The 13582-nt window shown below is 31.2% G+C and overlaps 16 non-coding genes and 1 pseudogene across 16 annotated transcripts; all 17 read right to left on the bottom strand.

Annotated features, from left to right (window-relative positions):
* Positions 1–251: 251 nt before the first annotated feature.
* LOC147815201 (signal recognition particle RNA) lies at positions 252–549 on the bottom strand. Its single transcript, XR_015432174.1, has one exon.
* A 491-nt stretch (positions 550–1040) lies between these two features.
* On the bottom strand, positions 1041–1338 carry LOC147815200 (signal recognition particle RNA). Its single transcript, XR_015432191.1, has one exon.
* Positions 1339–1823: 485 nt separating this feature from the next.
* Positions 1824–2118, bottom strand: LOC147815199 (signal recognition particle RNA). Its single transcript, XR_015432216.1, has one exon.
* A 493-nt stretch (positions 2119–2611) lies between these two features.
* On the bottom strand, positions 2612–2907 carry LOC147815198 (signal recognition particle RNA). The gene has a single exon (XR_015432201.1).
* A 493-nt stretch (positions 2908–3400) lies between these two features.
* Positions 3401–3698, bottom strand: LOC147815197 (signal recognition particle RNA). The gene has a single exon (XR_015432173.1).
* Positions 3699–4189: 491 nt separating this feature from the next.
* LOC147815196 (signal recognition particle RNA) lies at positions 4190–4487 on the bottom strand. The gene has a single exon (XR_015432190.1).
* A 485-nt stretch (positions 4488–4972) lies between these two features.
* Positions 4973–5267, bottom strand: LOC147815195 (signal recognition particle RNA). Its single transcript, XR_015432215.1, has one exon.
* Positions 5268–5760: 493 nt separating this feature from the next.
* Positions 5761–6056, bottom strand: LOC147815194 (signal recognition particle RNA). Its single transcript, XR_015432200.1, has one exon.
* A 493-nt stretch (positions 6057–6549) lies between these two features.
* On the bottom strand, positions 6550–6847 carry LOC147815193 (signal recognition particle RNA). Its single transcript, XR_015432196.1, has one exon.
* A 491-nt stretch (positions 6848–7338) lies between these two features.
* Positions 7339–7636, bottom strand: LOC147815192 (signal recognition particle RNA). The gene has a single exon (XR_015432189.1).
* A 485-nt stretch (positions 7637–8121) lies between these two features.
* LOC147815191 (signal recognition particle RNA) lies at positions 8122–8416 on the bottom strand. Its single transcript, XR_015432214.1, has one exon.
* A 493-nt stretch (positions 8417–8909) lies between these two features.
* LOC147815190 (signal recognition particle RNA) lies at positions 8910–9205 on the bottom strand. The gene has a single exon (XR_015432199.1).
* Positions 9206–9698: 493 nt separating this feature from the next.
* On the bottom strand, positions 9699–9996 carry LOC147815189 (signal recognition particle RNA). The gene has a single exon (XR_015432204.1).
* Positions 9997–10487: 491 nt separating this feature from the next.
* Positions 10488–10785, bottom strand: LOC147815188 (signal recognition particle RNA). The gene has a single exon (XR_015432171.1).
* Positions 10786–11276: 491 nt separating this feature from the next.
* LOC147815187 (signal recognition particle RNA) lies at positions 11277–11574 on the bottom strand. Its single transcript, XR_015432180.1, has one exon.
* A 490-nt stretch (positions 11575–12064) lies between these two features.
* Positions 12065–12362, bottom strand: LOC147815186 (signal recognition particle RNA). The gene has a single exon (XR_015432185.1).
* Positions 12363–12760: 398 nt separating this feature from the next.
* On the bottom strand, positions 12761–13041 carry LOC147815185 (signal recognition particle RNA; annotated as a pseudogene).
* Between the last annotated feature and the right edge of the window lie 541 nt (positions 13042–13582).

Raw genomic sequence — 13582 nt, 5'->3', positions numbered from 1 at the left:
GATAGTAAAAATAATAATATTAATAAATACATAAATAAATAATATATATTTATAATTCAAAAAATATCTTAGTACATATTGCCATGTAATGCTAGATAGTAAAAATAATTAACAAAAATCAGTAAAAATTTTCATTGTATTTTATTAATTGATATTAATGTTACTAATAATTATATTAATGGTAATAAGTTTTAAAATAAAATTAACTTCAAAAATACGCAGAAAAAGATAATTATAAGAAACAATCATTAAAAAGGCTGTGTCTGACTGTATTGATTGGGCTGCCAACTGTTCTCTATTCACAAGCGATGTCCCATTACTGCACAATGCGGGAACTTTCGCCTGCTCCGTTTCCGGCCTGGGCTGGTTCGCTCCTCCTTAGACGACCTGGTAACTCCGGACTCCTCCGGTTCCACCATATCGACATCGTGCTTAATGCGGACGCCTGCTCAACATAGACGAACAGAGGACAGAACTCCCAACCTCAAGACTTCCAACAGCCTGGACCTCCAAGTAGCTGGATTACAAGACCACGCCACTGATCCCGGTCGACAGGTCGAAAACATCTTAGGTTTATAAAGTGGTGATTTCTATTATCCTTTATTAAAACAAGGTCATCTATTATCATTTTATATGATAAATATTTCATTTTCCTAATTTTGTTCATAGAAAAAATATGCTTGATAATTTTATTGAAGCTAAAAATATAATGATAATAATAAATACATAAATAAATAATATATATTTATGATTCAAAAATATCTTAGTACATATTGTCAGATAATGCTAGATAGTAAAAATAATAATAATAATAAATACATAAATAAATAATATATATTTATAATTCAAAAAATATCTTAGTACATATTGCCATGTAATGCTAGATAGTAAAAATAATTAACAAAAATCAGTAATAATTTTCATTGTATTTTATTAATTGATATTAATGTTACTAATAATTATATAAATGTTAATAAGTTTTAAAATAAAATTAACTTCAAAAATACGCAGAAAAAGATAATTATAAGAAACAATCATTAAAAAGGCTGTGTCTGACTGTATTGATTGGGCTGACAACTGTTCTCTATTCACAAGCGCTGTCCCATTACTGCACAATGCGGGAACTTTCGCCTGCTCCGTTTCTGGCCTGGGCTGGTTCGCTTCTCCTTAGACGACCTGGTAACTCCGGACTCCTCCGGTTCCACCATATCGACATCGTGCTTAATGCGGACGCCTGCTCAACATAGACGAACAGAGGACAGAACTCCCAACCTCAAGACTTCCAACAGCCTGGACCTCCAAGTAGCTGGATTACAAGACCACGCCACTGATCCCGGTCGACGGGTCGAAAACATCTGAGGTTTATAAAGTGGTGATTTCTATTATCCTTTATTAAAACATGGTCATCTATTATCATTTTATATGATAAATATTTCATTTTCCTAATTTTGTTCATAGAAAAAATATGCTTGATAATTTTATTGAAGCTAAAAAAATATTGATAATAATAAATACATAAATAAATAATATATATTTATGATTCAAAAATATCTTAGTACATATTTCCAGATAATGCTAGATAGTAAAAATAATAATAAATACATAAATGAATAATATATATTTATAATTCAAAAAATATCTTAGTACATATTGCCATGTAATGCTAGATAGTAAAAATAATTAACAAAAATCAGTAATAATTTTCATTGTATTTTATTAATTGATATTAATGTTACTAATAATTATATTAATGTTAATAAGTTTTAAAATAAAATTAACTTCAAAAATACGCAGAAAAAGATAATTATAAGAAACAATCATTAAAAAGGCTGGTCTGACTGTATTGATTGGGCTGACAACTGTTCTCTATTCACAAGCGCTGTCCCATTACTGCACAATGCGGGAACTTTCGCCTGCTCCGTTTCTGGCCTGGGCTGGTTCGCTTCTCCTTAGACGACCTGGTAACTCCGGACTCCTCCGGTTCCACCATATCGTGATCGTGCTTAATGCGGACGCCTGCTCAACATAGACGAACAGAGGACAGAACTCCCAACCTCAAGACTTCCAAGAGCCTTGTTCTCCAAGTAGCTGGATTACAAGACCACGCCACTGATCCCGGTCGACGGGTCGAAAACATCTGAGGTTTATAAAGTGGTGATTTCTATTATCCTTTATTAAAACATGGTCATCTATTATCATTTTATATGATAAATATTTCATTTTCCTAATTTTGTTCATAGAAAAAATATGCTTGATAATTTTATTGAAGCTAAAAAAATATTGATAATAATAAATACATAAATAAATAATATATATTTATGATTCAAAAATATCTTAGTACATATTGTCAGATAATGCTAGATAGTAAAAATAATAATAATAATAAATACATAAATAAATAATATATATTTATAATTCAAAAAATATCTTAGTACATATTGCCATGTAATGCTAGATAGTAAAAATAATTAACAAAAATCAGTAATAATTTTCATTGTATTTTATTAATTGATATTAATGTTACTAATAATTATATTAATGGTAATAAGTTTTAAAATAAAATTAACTTCAAAAATACGCAGAAAAAGATAATTATAAGAAACAATCATTAAAAAGGCTGTGTCTGACTGTATTGATTGGGCTGCCAACTGTTCTCTATTCACAAGCGATGTCCCATTACTGCACAATGCGGGAACTTTCGCCTGCTCCGTTTCCGGCCTGGGCTGGTTCGCTCCTCCTTAGACGACCTGGTAACTCCGGACTCCTCCGGTTCCACCATATCGACATCGTGCTTAATGCGGACGCCTGCTCAACATAGACGAACAGAGGACAGAACTCCCAACCTCAAGACTTCCAAGAGCCTTGTTCTCCAAGTAGCTGGATTACAAGACCACGCCACTGATCCCGGTCGACGGGTCGAAATTATCTGAGGTTTATAAAGTGGTGATTTCTATTATCCTTTATTAAAACATGGTCATCTATTATCATTTTATATGATAAATATTTCATTTTCCTAATTTTGTTCATAGAAAGAATATGCTTGATAATTTTATTGAAGCTAAAAAAATATTGATAATAATAAATACATAAATAAATAATATATATTTATGATTCAAAAATATCTTAGTACATATTGTCAGATAATGCTAGATAGTAAAAATAATAATATTAATAAATACATAAATAAATAATATATATTTATAATTCAAAAAATATCTTAGTACATATTGCCATGTAATGCTAGATAGTAAAAATAATTAACAAAAATCAGTAATAATTTTCAATGTATTTTATTAATTGATATTAATGTTACTAATAATTATATTAATGGTAATAAGTTTTAAAATAAAATTAACTTCAAAAATACGCAGAAAAAGATAATTATAAGAAACAATCATTAAAAAGGCTGTGTCTGACTGTATTGATTGGGCTGCCAACTGTTCTCTATTCACAAGCGATGTCCCATTACTGCACAATGCGGGAACTTTCGCCTGCTCCGTTTCCGGCCTGGGCTGGTTCGCTCCTCCTTAGACGACCTGGTAACTCCGGACTCCTCCGGTTCCACCATATCGACATCGTGCTTAATGCGGACGCCTGCTCAACATAGACGAACAGAGGACAGAACTCCCAACCTCAAGACTTCCAACAGCCTGGACCTCCAAGTAGCTGGATTACAAGACCACGCCACTGATCCCGGTCGACAGGTCGAAAACATCTTAGGTTTATAAAGTGGTGATTTCTATTATCCTTTATTAAAACAAGGTCATCTATTATCATTTTATATGATAAATATTTCATTTTCCTAATTTTGTTCATAGAAAAAATATGCTTGATAATTTTATTGAAGCTAAAAATATAATGATAATAATAAATACATAAATAAATAATATATATTTATGATTCAAAAATATCTTAGTACATATTGTCAGATAATGCTAGATAGTAAAAATAATAATAATAATAAATACATAAATAAATAATATATATTTATAATTCAAAAAATATCTTAGTACATATTGCCATGTAATGCTAGATAGTAAAAATAATTAACAAAAATCAGTAATAATTTTCATTGTATTTTATTAATTGATATTAATGTTACTAATAATTATATTAATGTTAATAAGTTTTAAAATAAAATTAACTTCAAAAATACGCAGAAAAAGATAATTATAAGAAACAATCATTAAAAAGGCTGTGTCTGACTGTATTGATTGGGCTGACAACTGTTCTCTATTCACAAGCGCTGTCCCATTACTGCACAATGCGGGAACTTTCGCCTGCTCCGTTTCTGGCCTGGGCTGGTTCGCTTCTCCTTAGACGACCTGGTAACTCCGGACTCCTCCGGTTCCACCATATCGACATCGTGCTTAATGCGGACGCCTGCTCAACATAGACGAACAGAGGACAGAACTCCCAACCTCAAGACTTCCAACAGCCTGGACCTCCAAGTAGCTGGATTACAAGACCACGCCACTGATCCCGGTCGACGGGTCGAAAACATCTGAGGTTTATAAAGTGGTGATTTCTATTATCCTTTATTAAAACATGGTCATCTATTATCATTTTATATGATAAATATTTCATTTTCCTAATTTTGTTCATAGAAAAAATATGCTTGATAATTTTATTGAAGCTAAAAAAATATTGATAATAATAAATACATAAATAAATAATATATATTTATGATTCAAAAATATCTTAGTACATATTTCCAGATAATGCTAGATAGTAAAAATAATAATAAATACATAAATGAATAATATATATTTATAATTCAAAAAATATCTTAGTACATATTGCCATGTAATGCTAGATAGTAAAAATAATTAACAAAAATCAGTAATAATTTTCATTGTATTTTATTAATTGATATTAATGTTACTAATAATTATATTAATGTTAATAAGTTTTAAAATAAAATTAACTTCAAAAATACGCAGAAAAAGATAATTATAAGAAACAATCATTAAAAAGGCTGGTCTGACTGTATTGATTGGGCTGACAACTGTTCTCTATTCACAAGCGCTGTCCCATTACTGCACAATGCGGGAACTTTCGCCTGCTCCGTTTCTGGCCTGGGCTGGTTCGCTTCTCCTTAGACGACCTGGTAACTCCGGACTCCTCCGGTTCCACCATATCGTGATCGTGCTTAATGCGGACGCCTGCTCAACATAGACGAACAGAGGACAGAACTCCCAACCTCAAGACTTCCAAGAGCCTTGTTCTCCAAGTAGCTGGATTACAAGACCACGCCACTGATCCCGGTCGACGGGTCGAAAACATCTGAGGTTTATAAAGTGGTGATTTCTATTATCCTTTATTAAAACATGGTCATCTATTATCATTTTATATGATAAATATTTCATTTTCCTAATTTTGTTCATAGAAAAAATATGCTTGATAATTTTATTGAAGCTAAAAAAATATTGATAATAATAAATACATAAATAAATAATATATATTTATGATTCAAAAATATCTTAGTACATATTGTCAGATAATGCTAGATAGTAAAAATAATAATAATAATAAATACATAAATAAATAATATATATTTATAATTCAAAAAATATCTTAGTACATATTGCCATGTAATGCTAGATAGTAAAAATAATTAACAAAAATCAGTAATAATTTTCATTGTATTTTATTAATTGATATTAATGTTACTAATAATTATATTAATGGTAATAAGTTTTAAAATAAAATTAACTTCAAAAATACGCAGAAAAAGATAATTATAAGAAACAATCATTAAAAAGGCTGTGTCTGACTGTATTGATTGGGCTGCCAACTGTTCTCTATTCACAAGCGATGTCCCATTACTGCACAATGCGGGAACTTTCGCCTGCTCCGTTTCCGGCCTGGGCTGGTTCGCTCCTCCTTAGACGACCTGGTAACTCCGGACTCCTCCGGTTCCACCATATCGACATCGTGCTTAATGCGGACGCCTGCTCAACATAGACGAACAGAGGACAGAACTCCCAACCTCAAGACTTCCAAGAGCCTTGTTCTCCAAGTAGCTGGATTACAAGACCACGCCACTGATCCCGGTCGACGGGTCGAAATTATCTGAGGTTTATAAAGTGGTGATTTCTATTATCCTTTATTAAAACATGGTCATCTATTATCATTTTATATGATAAATATTTCATTTTCCTAATTTTGTTCATAGAAAAAATATGCTTGATAATTTTATTGAAGCTAAAAAAATATTGATAATAATAAATACATAAATAAATAATATATATTTATGATTCAAAAATATCTTAGTACATATTGTCAGATAATGCTAGATAGTAAAAATAATAATAATAATAAATACATAAATAAATAATATATATTTATAATTCAAAAAATATCTTAGTACATATTGCCATGTAATGCTAGATAGTAAAAATAATTAACAAAAATCAGTAATAATTTTCATTGTATTTTATTAATTGATATTAATGTTACTAATAATTATATTAATGTTAATAAGTTTTAAAATAAAATTAACTTCAAAAATACGCAGAAAAAGATAATTATAAGAAACAATCATTAAAAAGGCTGTGTCTGACTGTATTGATTGGGCTGACAACTGTTCTCTATTCACAAGCGATGTCCCATTACTGCACAATGCGGAAACTTTCGCCTGCTCCGTTTCCGGCCTGGGCTGGTTCCCTCCTCCTTAGACGACCTGGTAACTCCGGACTCCTCCGGTTCCACCATATCGACATCGTGCTTAATGCGGACGCCTGCTCAACATAGACGAACAGAGGACAGAACTCCCAACCTCAAGACTTCCAACAGCCTGGACCTCCAAGTAGCTGGATTACAAGACCACGCCACTGATCCCGGTCGACAGGTCGAAAACATCTGAGGTTTATAAAGTGGTGATCTCTATTATCCTTTATTAAAACATGGTCATCTATTATCATTTTATATGATAAATATTTCATTTTCCTCATTTTGTTCATAGAAAAAATATGCTTGATAATTTTATTGAAGCTAAAAAAATAATGATAATCATAAATGCATAAATAAATAATATATATTTATGATTCAAAAATATCTTAGTACATATTGTCAGATAATGCTAGATAGTAAAAATAATAATAATAATAAATACATAAATAAATAATATATATTTATAATTCAAAAAATATCTTAGTACATATTGCCATGTAATGCTAGATAGTAAAAATAATTAACAAAAATCAGTAATAATTTTCATTGTATTTTATTAATTGATATTAATGTTACTAATAATTATATTAATGTTAATAAGTTTTAAAATAAAATTAACTTCAAAAATACGCAGAAAAAGATAATTATAAGAAACAATCATTAAAAAGGCTGTGTCTGACTGTATTGATTGGGCTGACAACTGTTCTCTATTCACAAGCGCTGTCCCATTACTGCACAATGCGGGAACTTTCGCCTGCTCCGTTTCTGGCCTGGGCTGGTTCGCTTCTCCTTAGACGACCTGGTAACTCCGGACTCCTCCGGTTCCACCATATCGACATCGTGCTTAATGCGGACGCCTGCTCAACATAGACGAACAGAGGACAGAACTCCCAACCTCAAGACTTCCAACAGCCTGGACCTCCAAGTAGCTGGATTACAAGACCACGCCACTGATCCCGGTCGACGGGTCGAAAACATCTGAGGTTTATAAAGTGGTGATTTCTATTATCCTTTATTAAAACATGGTCATCTATTATCATTTTATATGATAAATATTTCATTTTCCTAATTTTGTTCATAGAAAAAATATGCTTGATAATTTTATTGAAGCTAAAAAAATATTGATAATAATAAATACATAAATAAATAATATATATTTATGATTCAAAAATATCTTAGTACATATTTCCAGATAATGCTAGATAGTAAAAATAATAATAAATACATAAATGAATAATATATATTTATAATTCAAAAAATATCTTAGTACATATTGCCATGTAATGCTAGATAGTAAAAATAATTAACAAAAATCAGTAATAATTTTCATTGTATTTTATTAATTGATATTAATGTTACTAATAATTATATTAATGTTAATAAGTTTTAAAATAAAATTAACTTCAAAAATACGCAGAAAAAGATAATTATAAGAAACAATCATTAAAAAGGCTGGTCTGACTGTATTGATTGGGCTGACAACTGTTCTCTATTCACAAGCGCTGTCCCATTACTGCACAATGCGGGAACTTTCGCCTGCTCCGTTTCTGGCCTGGGCTGGTTCGCTTCTCCTTAGACGACCTGGTAACTCCGGACTCCTCCGGTTCCACCATATCGTGATCGTGCTTAATGCGGACGCCTGCTCAACATAGACGAACAGAGGACAGAACTCCCAACCTCAAGACTTCCAAGAGCCTTGTTCTCCAAGTAGCTGGATTACAAGACCACGCCACTGATCCCGGTCGACGGGTCGAAAACATCTGAGGTTTATAAAGTGGTGATTTCTATTATCCTTTATTAAAACATGGTCATCTATTATCATTTTATATGATAAATATTTCATTTTCCTAATTTTGTTCATAGAAAAAATATGCTTGATAATTTTATTGAAGCTAAAAAAATATTGATAATAATAAATACATAAATAAATAATATATATTTATGATTCAAAAATATCTTAGTACATATTGTCAGATAATGCTAGATAGTAAAAATAATAATAATAATAAATACATAAATAAATAATATATATTTATAATTCAAAAAATATCTTAGTACATATTGCCATGTAATGCTAGATAGTAAAAATAATTAACAAAAATCAGTAATAATTTTCATTGTATTTTATTAATTGATATTAATGTTACTAATAATTATATTAATGGTAATAAGTTTTAAAATAAAATTAACTTCAAAAATACGCAGAAAAAGATAATTATAAGAAACAATCATTAAAAAGGCTGTGTCTGACTGTATTGATTGGGCTGCCAACTGTTCTCTATTCACAAGCGATGTCCCATTACTGCACAATGCGGGAACTTTCGCCTGCTCCGTTTCCGGCCTGGGCTGGTTCGCTCCTCCTTAGACGACCTGGTAACTCCGGACTCCTCCGGTTCCACCATATCGACATCGTGCTTAATGCGGACGCCTGCTCAACATAGACGAACAGAGGACAGAACTCCCAACCTCAAGACTTCCAAGAGCCTTGTTCTCCAAGTAGCTGGATTACAAGACCACGCCACTGATCCCGGTCGACGGGTCGAAATTATCTGAGGTTTATAAAGTGGTGATTTCTATTATCCTTTATTAAAACATGGTCATCTATTATCATTTTATATGATAAATATTTCATTTTCCTAATTTTGTTCATAGAAAAAATATGCTTGATAATTTTATTGAAGCTAAAAAAATATTGATAATAATAAATACATAAATAAATAATATATATTTATGATTCAAAAATATCTTAGTACATATTGTCAGATAATGCTAGATAGTAAAAATAATAATAATAATAAATACATAAATAAATAATATATATTTATAATTCAAAAAATATCTTAGTACATATTGCCATGTAATGCTAGATAGTAAAAATAATTAACAAAAATCAGTAATAATTTTCATTGTATTTTATTAATTGATATTAATGTTACTAATAATTATATTAATGTTAATAAGTTTTAAAATAAAATTAACTTCAAAAATACGCAGAAAAAGATAATTATAAGAAACAATCATTAAAAAGGCTGTGTCTGACTGTATTGATTGGGCTGACAACTGTTCTCTATTCACAAGCGATGTCCCATTACTGCACAATGCGGAAACTTTCGCCTGCTCCGTTTCCGGCCTGGGCTGGTTCCCTCCTCCTTAGACGACCTGGTAACTCCGGACTCCTCCGGTTCCACCATATCGACATCGTGCTTAATGCGGACGCCTGCTCAACATAGACGAACAGAGGACAGAACTCCCAACCTCAAGACTTCCAACAGCCTGGACCTCCAAGTAGCTGGATTACAAGACCACGCCACTGATCCCGGGTGACAGGTCGAAAACATCTGAGGTTTATAAAGTGGTGATCTCTATTATCCTTTATTAAAACATGGTCATCTATTATCATTTTATATGATAAATATTTCATTTTCCTAATTTTGTTCATAGAAAAAATATGCTTGATAATTTTATTGAAGCTAAAAAAATAATGATAATCATAAATGCATAAATAAATAATATATATTTATGATTCAAAAATATCTTAGTACATATTGTCAGATAATGCTAGATAGTAAAAATAATAATAATAATAAATACATAAATAAATAATATATATTTATAATTCAAAAAATATCTTAGTACATATTGCCATGTAATGCTAGATAGTAAAAATAATTAACAAAAATCAGTAATAATTTTCATTGTATTTTATTAATAGATATTAATGTTACTAATAATTATATTAATGTTAATAAGTTTTAATATAAAATTAACTTCAAAAATACGCAGAAAAAGATAATTATAAGAAACAATCATTAAAAAGGCTGTGTCTGACTGTATTGATTGGGCTGCCAACTGTTCTCTATTCACAAGCGATGTCCCATTACTGCACAATGCGGGAACTTTCGCCTGCTCCGTTTCCGGCCTGGGCTGGTTCGCTCCTCCTTAGACGACCTGGTAACTCCGGACTCCTCCGGTTCCACCATATCGACATCGTGCTTAATGCGGACGCCTGCTCAACATAGACGAACAGAGGACAGAACTCCCAACCTCAAGATATCCAACAGCCTGGACCTCCAAGTAGCTGGATTACAAGACCACGCCACTGATCCCGGTCGACTGGTAGAAAACATCTGAGGTTTATAAAGTGGTGATTTCTATTATCCTTTATTAAAACATGGTCATCTATTATCATTTTATATGATAAATATTTCATTTTCCTAATTTTGTTCATAGAAAAAATATGCTTGATAATTTTATTGAAGCTAAAAAAATAATGATAATAATAAATACATAAATAAATAATATATATTTATGATTCAAAAATATCTTAGTACATATTGCCAGATAATGCTAGGTAGTAAAAATAATAATAATAATAAATACATAAATAAATAATATATATTTATAATTCAAAAAATATCTTAGTACATATTGCCATGTAATGCTAGATATTAAAAATAGTTAACAAAAATCAGTAATAATTTTCATTGTATTTTATTAATTGATATTAATGTTACTAATAATTATATTAATGTTAATAAGTTTTAAAATAAAATTAACTTCAAAAATACGCAGAAAAAGATAATTATAAGAAACAATCATTAAAAAGGCTGTGTCTGCCTGTATTAATTTGGCTGCCAACTGTTCTCTATTCACAAGCGCTGTCCCATTACTGCACAATGCGGGAACTTTCGCCTGCTCCGTTTCCGGCCTGGGCTGGTTCGCTCCTCCTTAGACGACTTGGTAACTCCGGACTCCTCCGGTTCCACCATATCGACATCGTGCTTAATGCGGACGCCTGCTCAACATAGACGAACAGAGGACAGAACTCCCAACCTCAAGACATCCAACAGCCTTGACCTCCAAGTAGCTGGATTACAAGACCACGCCACTGATCCCGGTCGACTGGTAGAAAACATCTGAGGTTTATAAAGTGGTGATTTCTATTATCCTTTATTAAAACATGGTCATCTATTATCATTTTATATGATAAATATTTCATTTTCCTAATTTTGTTCATAGAAAAAATATGCTTGATAATTTTATTGAAGCTAAAAAAATAATGATAATAATAAATACATAAATAAATAATATATATTTATGATTCAAAAATATCTTAGTACATATTGCCAGATAATGCTAGGTAGTAAAAATAATAATAATAATAAATACATAAATAAATAATATATATTTATAATTCAAAAAATATCTTAGTACATATTGCCATGTAATGCTAGTTAAAAAAATAATTAACAAAAATTAGTAATAATTTTCATTGTATTTTATTAATTGATATTAATGTTACTAATAATTATATTAATGTTAATAAGTTTTAAAATAAAATTAACTTCAAAAATACGCAGAAAAAGATAATTATAAGAAACAATCATTAAAAAGGCTGTGTCTGCCTGTATTAATTTGGCTGCCAACTGTTCTCTATTCACAAGCGCTGTCCCATTACTGCACAATGCGGGAATTTTCGCCTGCTCCGTTTCCGGCCTGGGCTGGTTCGCTCCTCCTTAGACGACTTGGTAACTCCGGACTCCTCCGGTTCCACCATATCGACATCGTGCTTAATGCGGACGCCTGCTCAACATAGACGAACAGAGGACAGAACTCCCAACCTCAAGACATCCAACAGCCTTGACCTCCAAGTAGCTGGATTACAAGACCACGCCACTGATCCCGGTCGACAGGTAGAAAACATCTGAGGTTTATAAAGAGGTGATTTGTATTATTCTTTATTAAAACATGGTCATCTATTATCATTTCATATGATAGATATTTTATTTTCTTAATTTTGATCGAAGAAAAAATATGTTTGATAATTTTATTAAAGTTAAAAAAAATAATAATAATACAAAAAACATAAATAAATAATATATATTTATGATTCAAAAATATCTTACTACATATTGACAGATAATGCTAGATAGTAAAGATAATTAACAAAAATCAGTGATAATTTTCATTGTATTTTATTAATTGATATTAATGTTACTAATAATTATTTTAATGTTAATAAGTTTTAAAATAAACTTAACTTCAAAAATACGCTGAAAAAGATAATTATAAGAAACAATCATTAAAAAGGCTTTGTCTGACTGTATTGATTTGGCTGCCAACTGTTCTCTATTCACAAGCCCTGTCCCAATACTGCACAATGCGGGAACTTTCGCCTGCTCCGTTTCCGGCCTGGGCTGGTTCGCTCCTCCTTAGAAGACCTGGTAAATCCGGACTCCTCCGGTTCCTCATTATCGACATCGTGCTAAATGCGGATGCATGCTCAACATAAACGAACAGAGAACTGAACCCCAGGACATCCAACAACCTTGACTAAGGTTGGGCAACGTATTGAAACGGAAGAGTCAAAGATGATACCATTTGCATAATTTGCAGCCTTTAAAGAGCCACTTAAAATTTTCGATTGAATATTATAGTATTTGCTTATATATATTTGATTTTGAATTTAAAATAAACGGCTTTGAATATGGACTAACATTTATTCATATAAAAACTCAAATATAGATGGTTACTTTAATGGGATCATACACTTGCATGACTTTTAAATGTGTAATTAAATCATTCTTACAACTTTTTTCTTAGTTTCAAGCACGGCTCTTGATTTTTATTTGATAGTTAACTTCTAACTTTGCTTTTTATTATATTCATGCAAAAGAACGCTTGCTCACACGAATTTGTCGACCAAAAGTTCGTCATCACTCTATATGCCAACTTCTCATGCCGATTTCTGACTTTGTTTTAATAATAATTATAAATTTTTTCGTATGGAACTTTAGAGCTGAAACCTTACATCAAAAGAGATGCACGTTGCTGACCCTTGACCTAGAACTCTAAGCAGCTGCATCACATGATAACGTCACTGATCTCGGTCGACAGATAGAAAGCA

The sequence above is a fragment of the Parasteatoda tepidariorum genome, chromosome 2, assembly GCF_982258835.1.
Source record: "Parasteatoda tepidariorum strain Cologne lab strain chromosome 2, Ptep-v5.0, whole genome shotgun sequence".
Classification (NCBI taxonomy): domain Eukaryota; kingdom Metazoa; phylum Arthropoda; class Arachnida; order Araneae; family Theridiidae; genus Parasteatoda; species Parasteatoda tepidariorum.
This window is presented reverse-complemented; position numbering and strand designations above follow the sequence as displayed.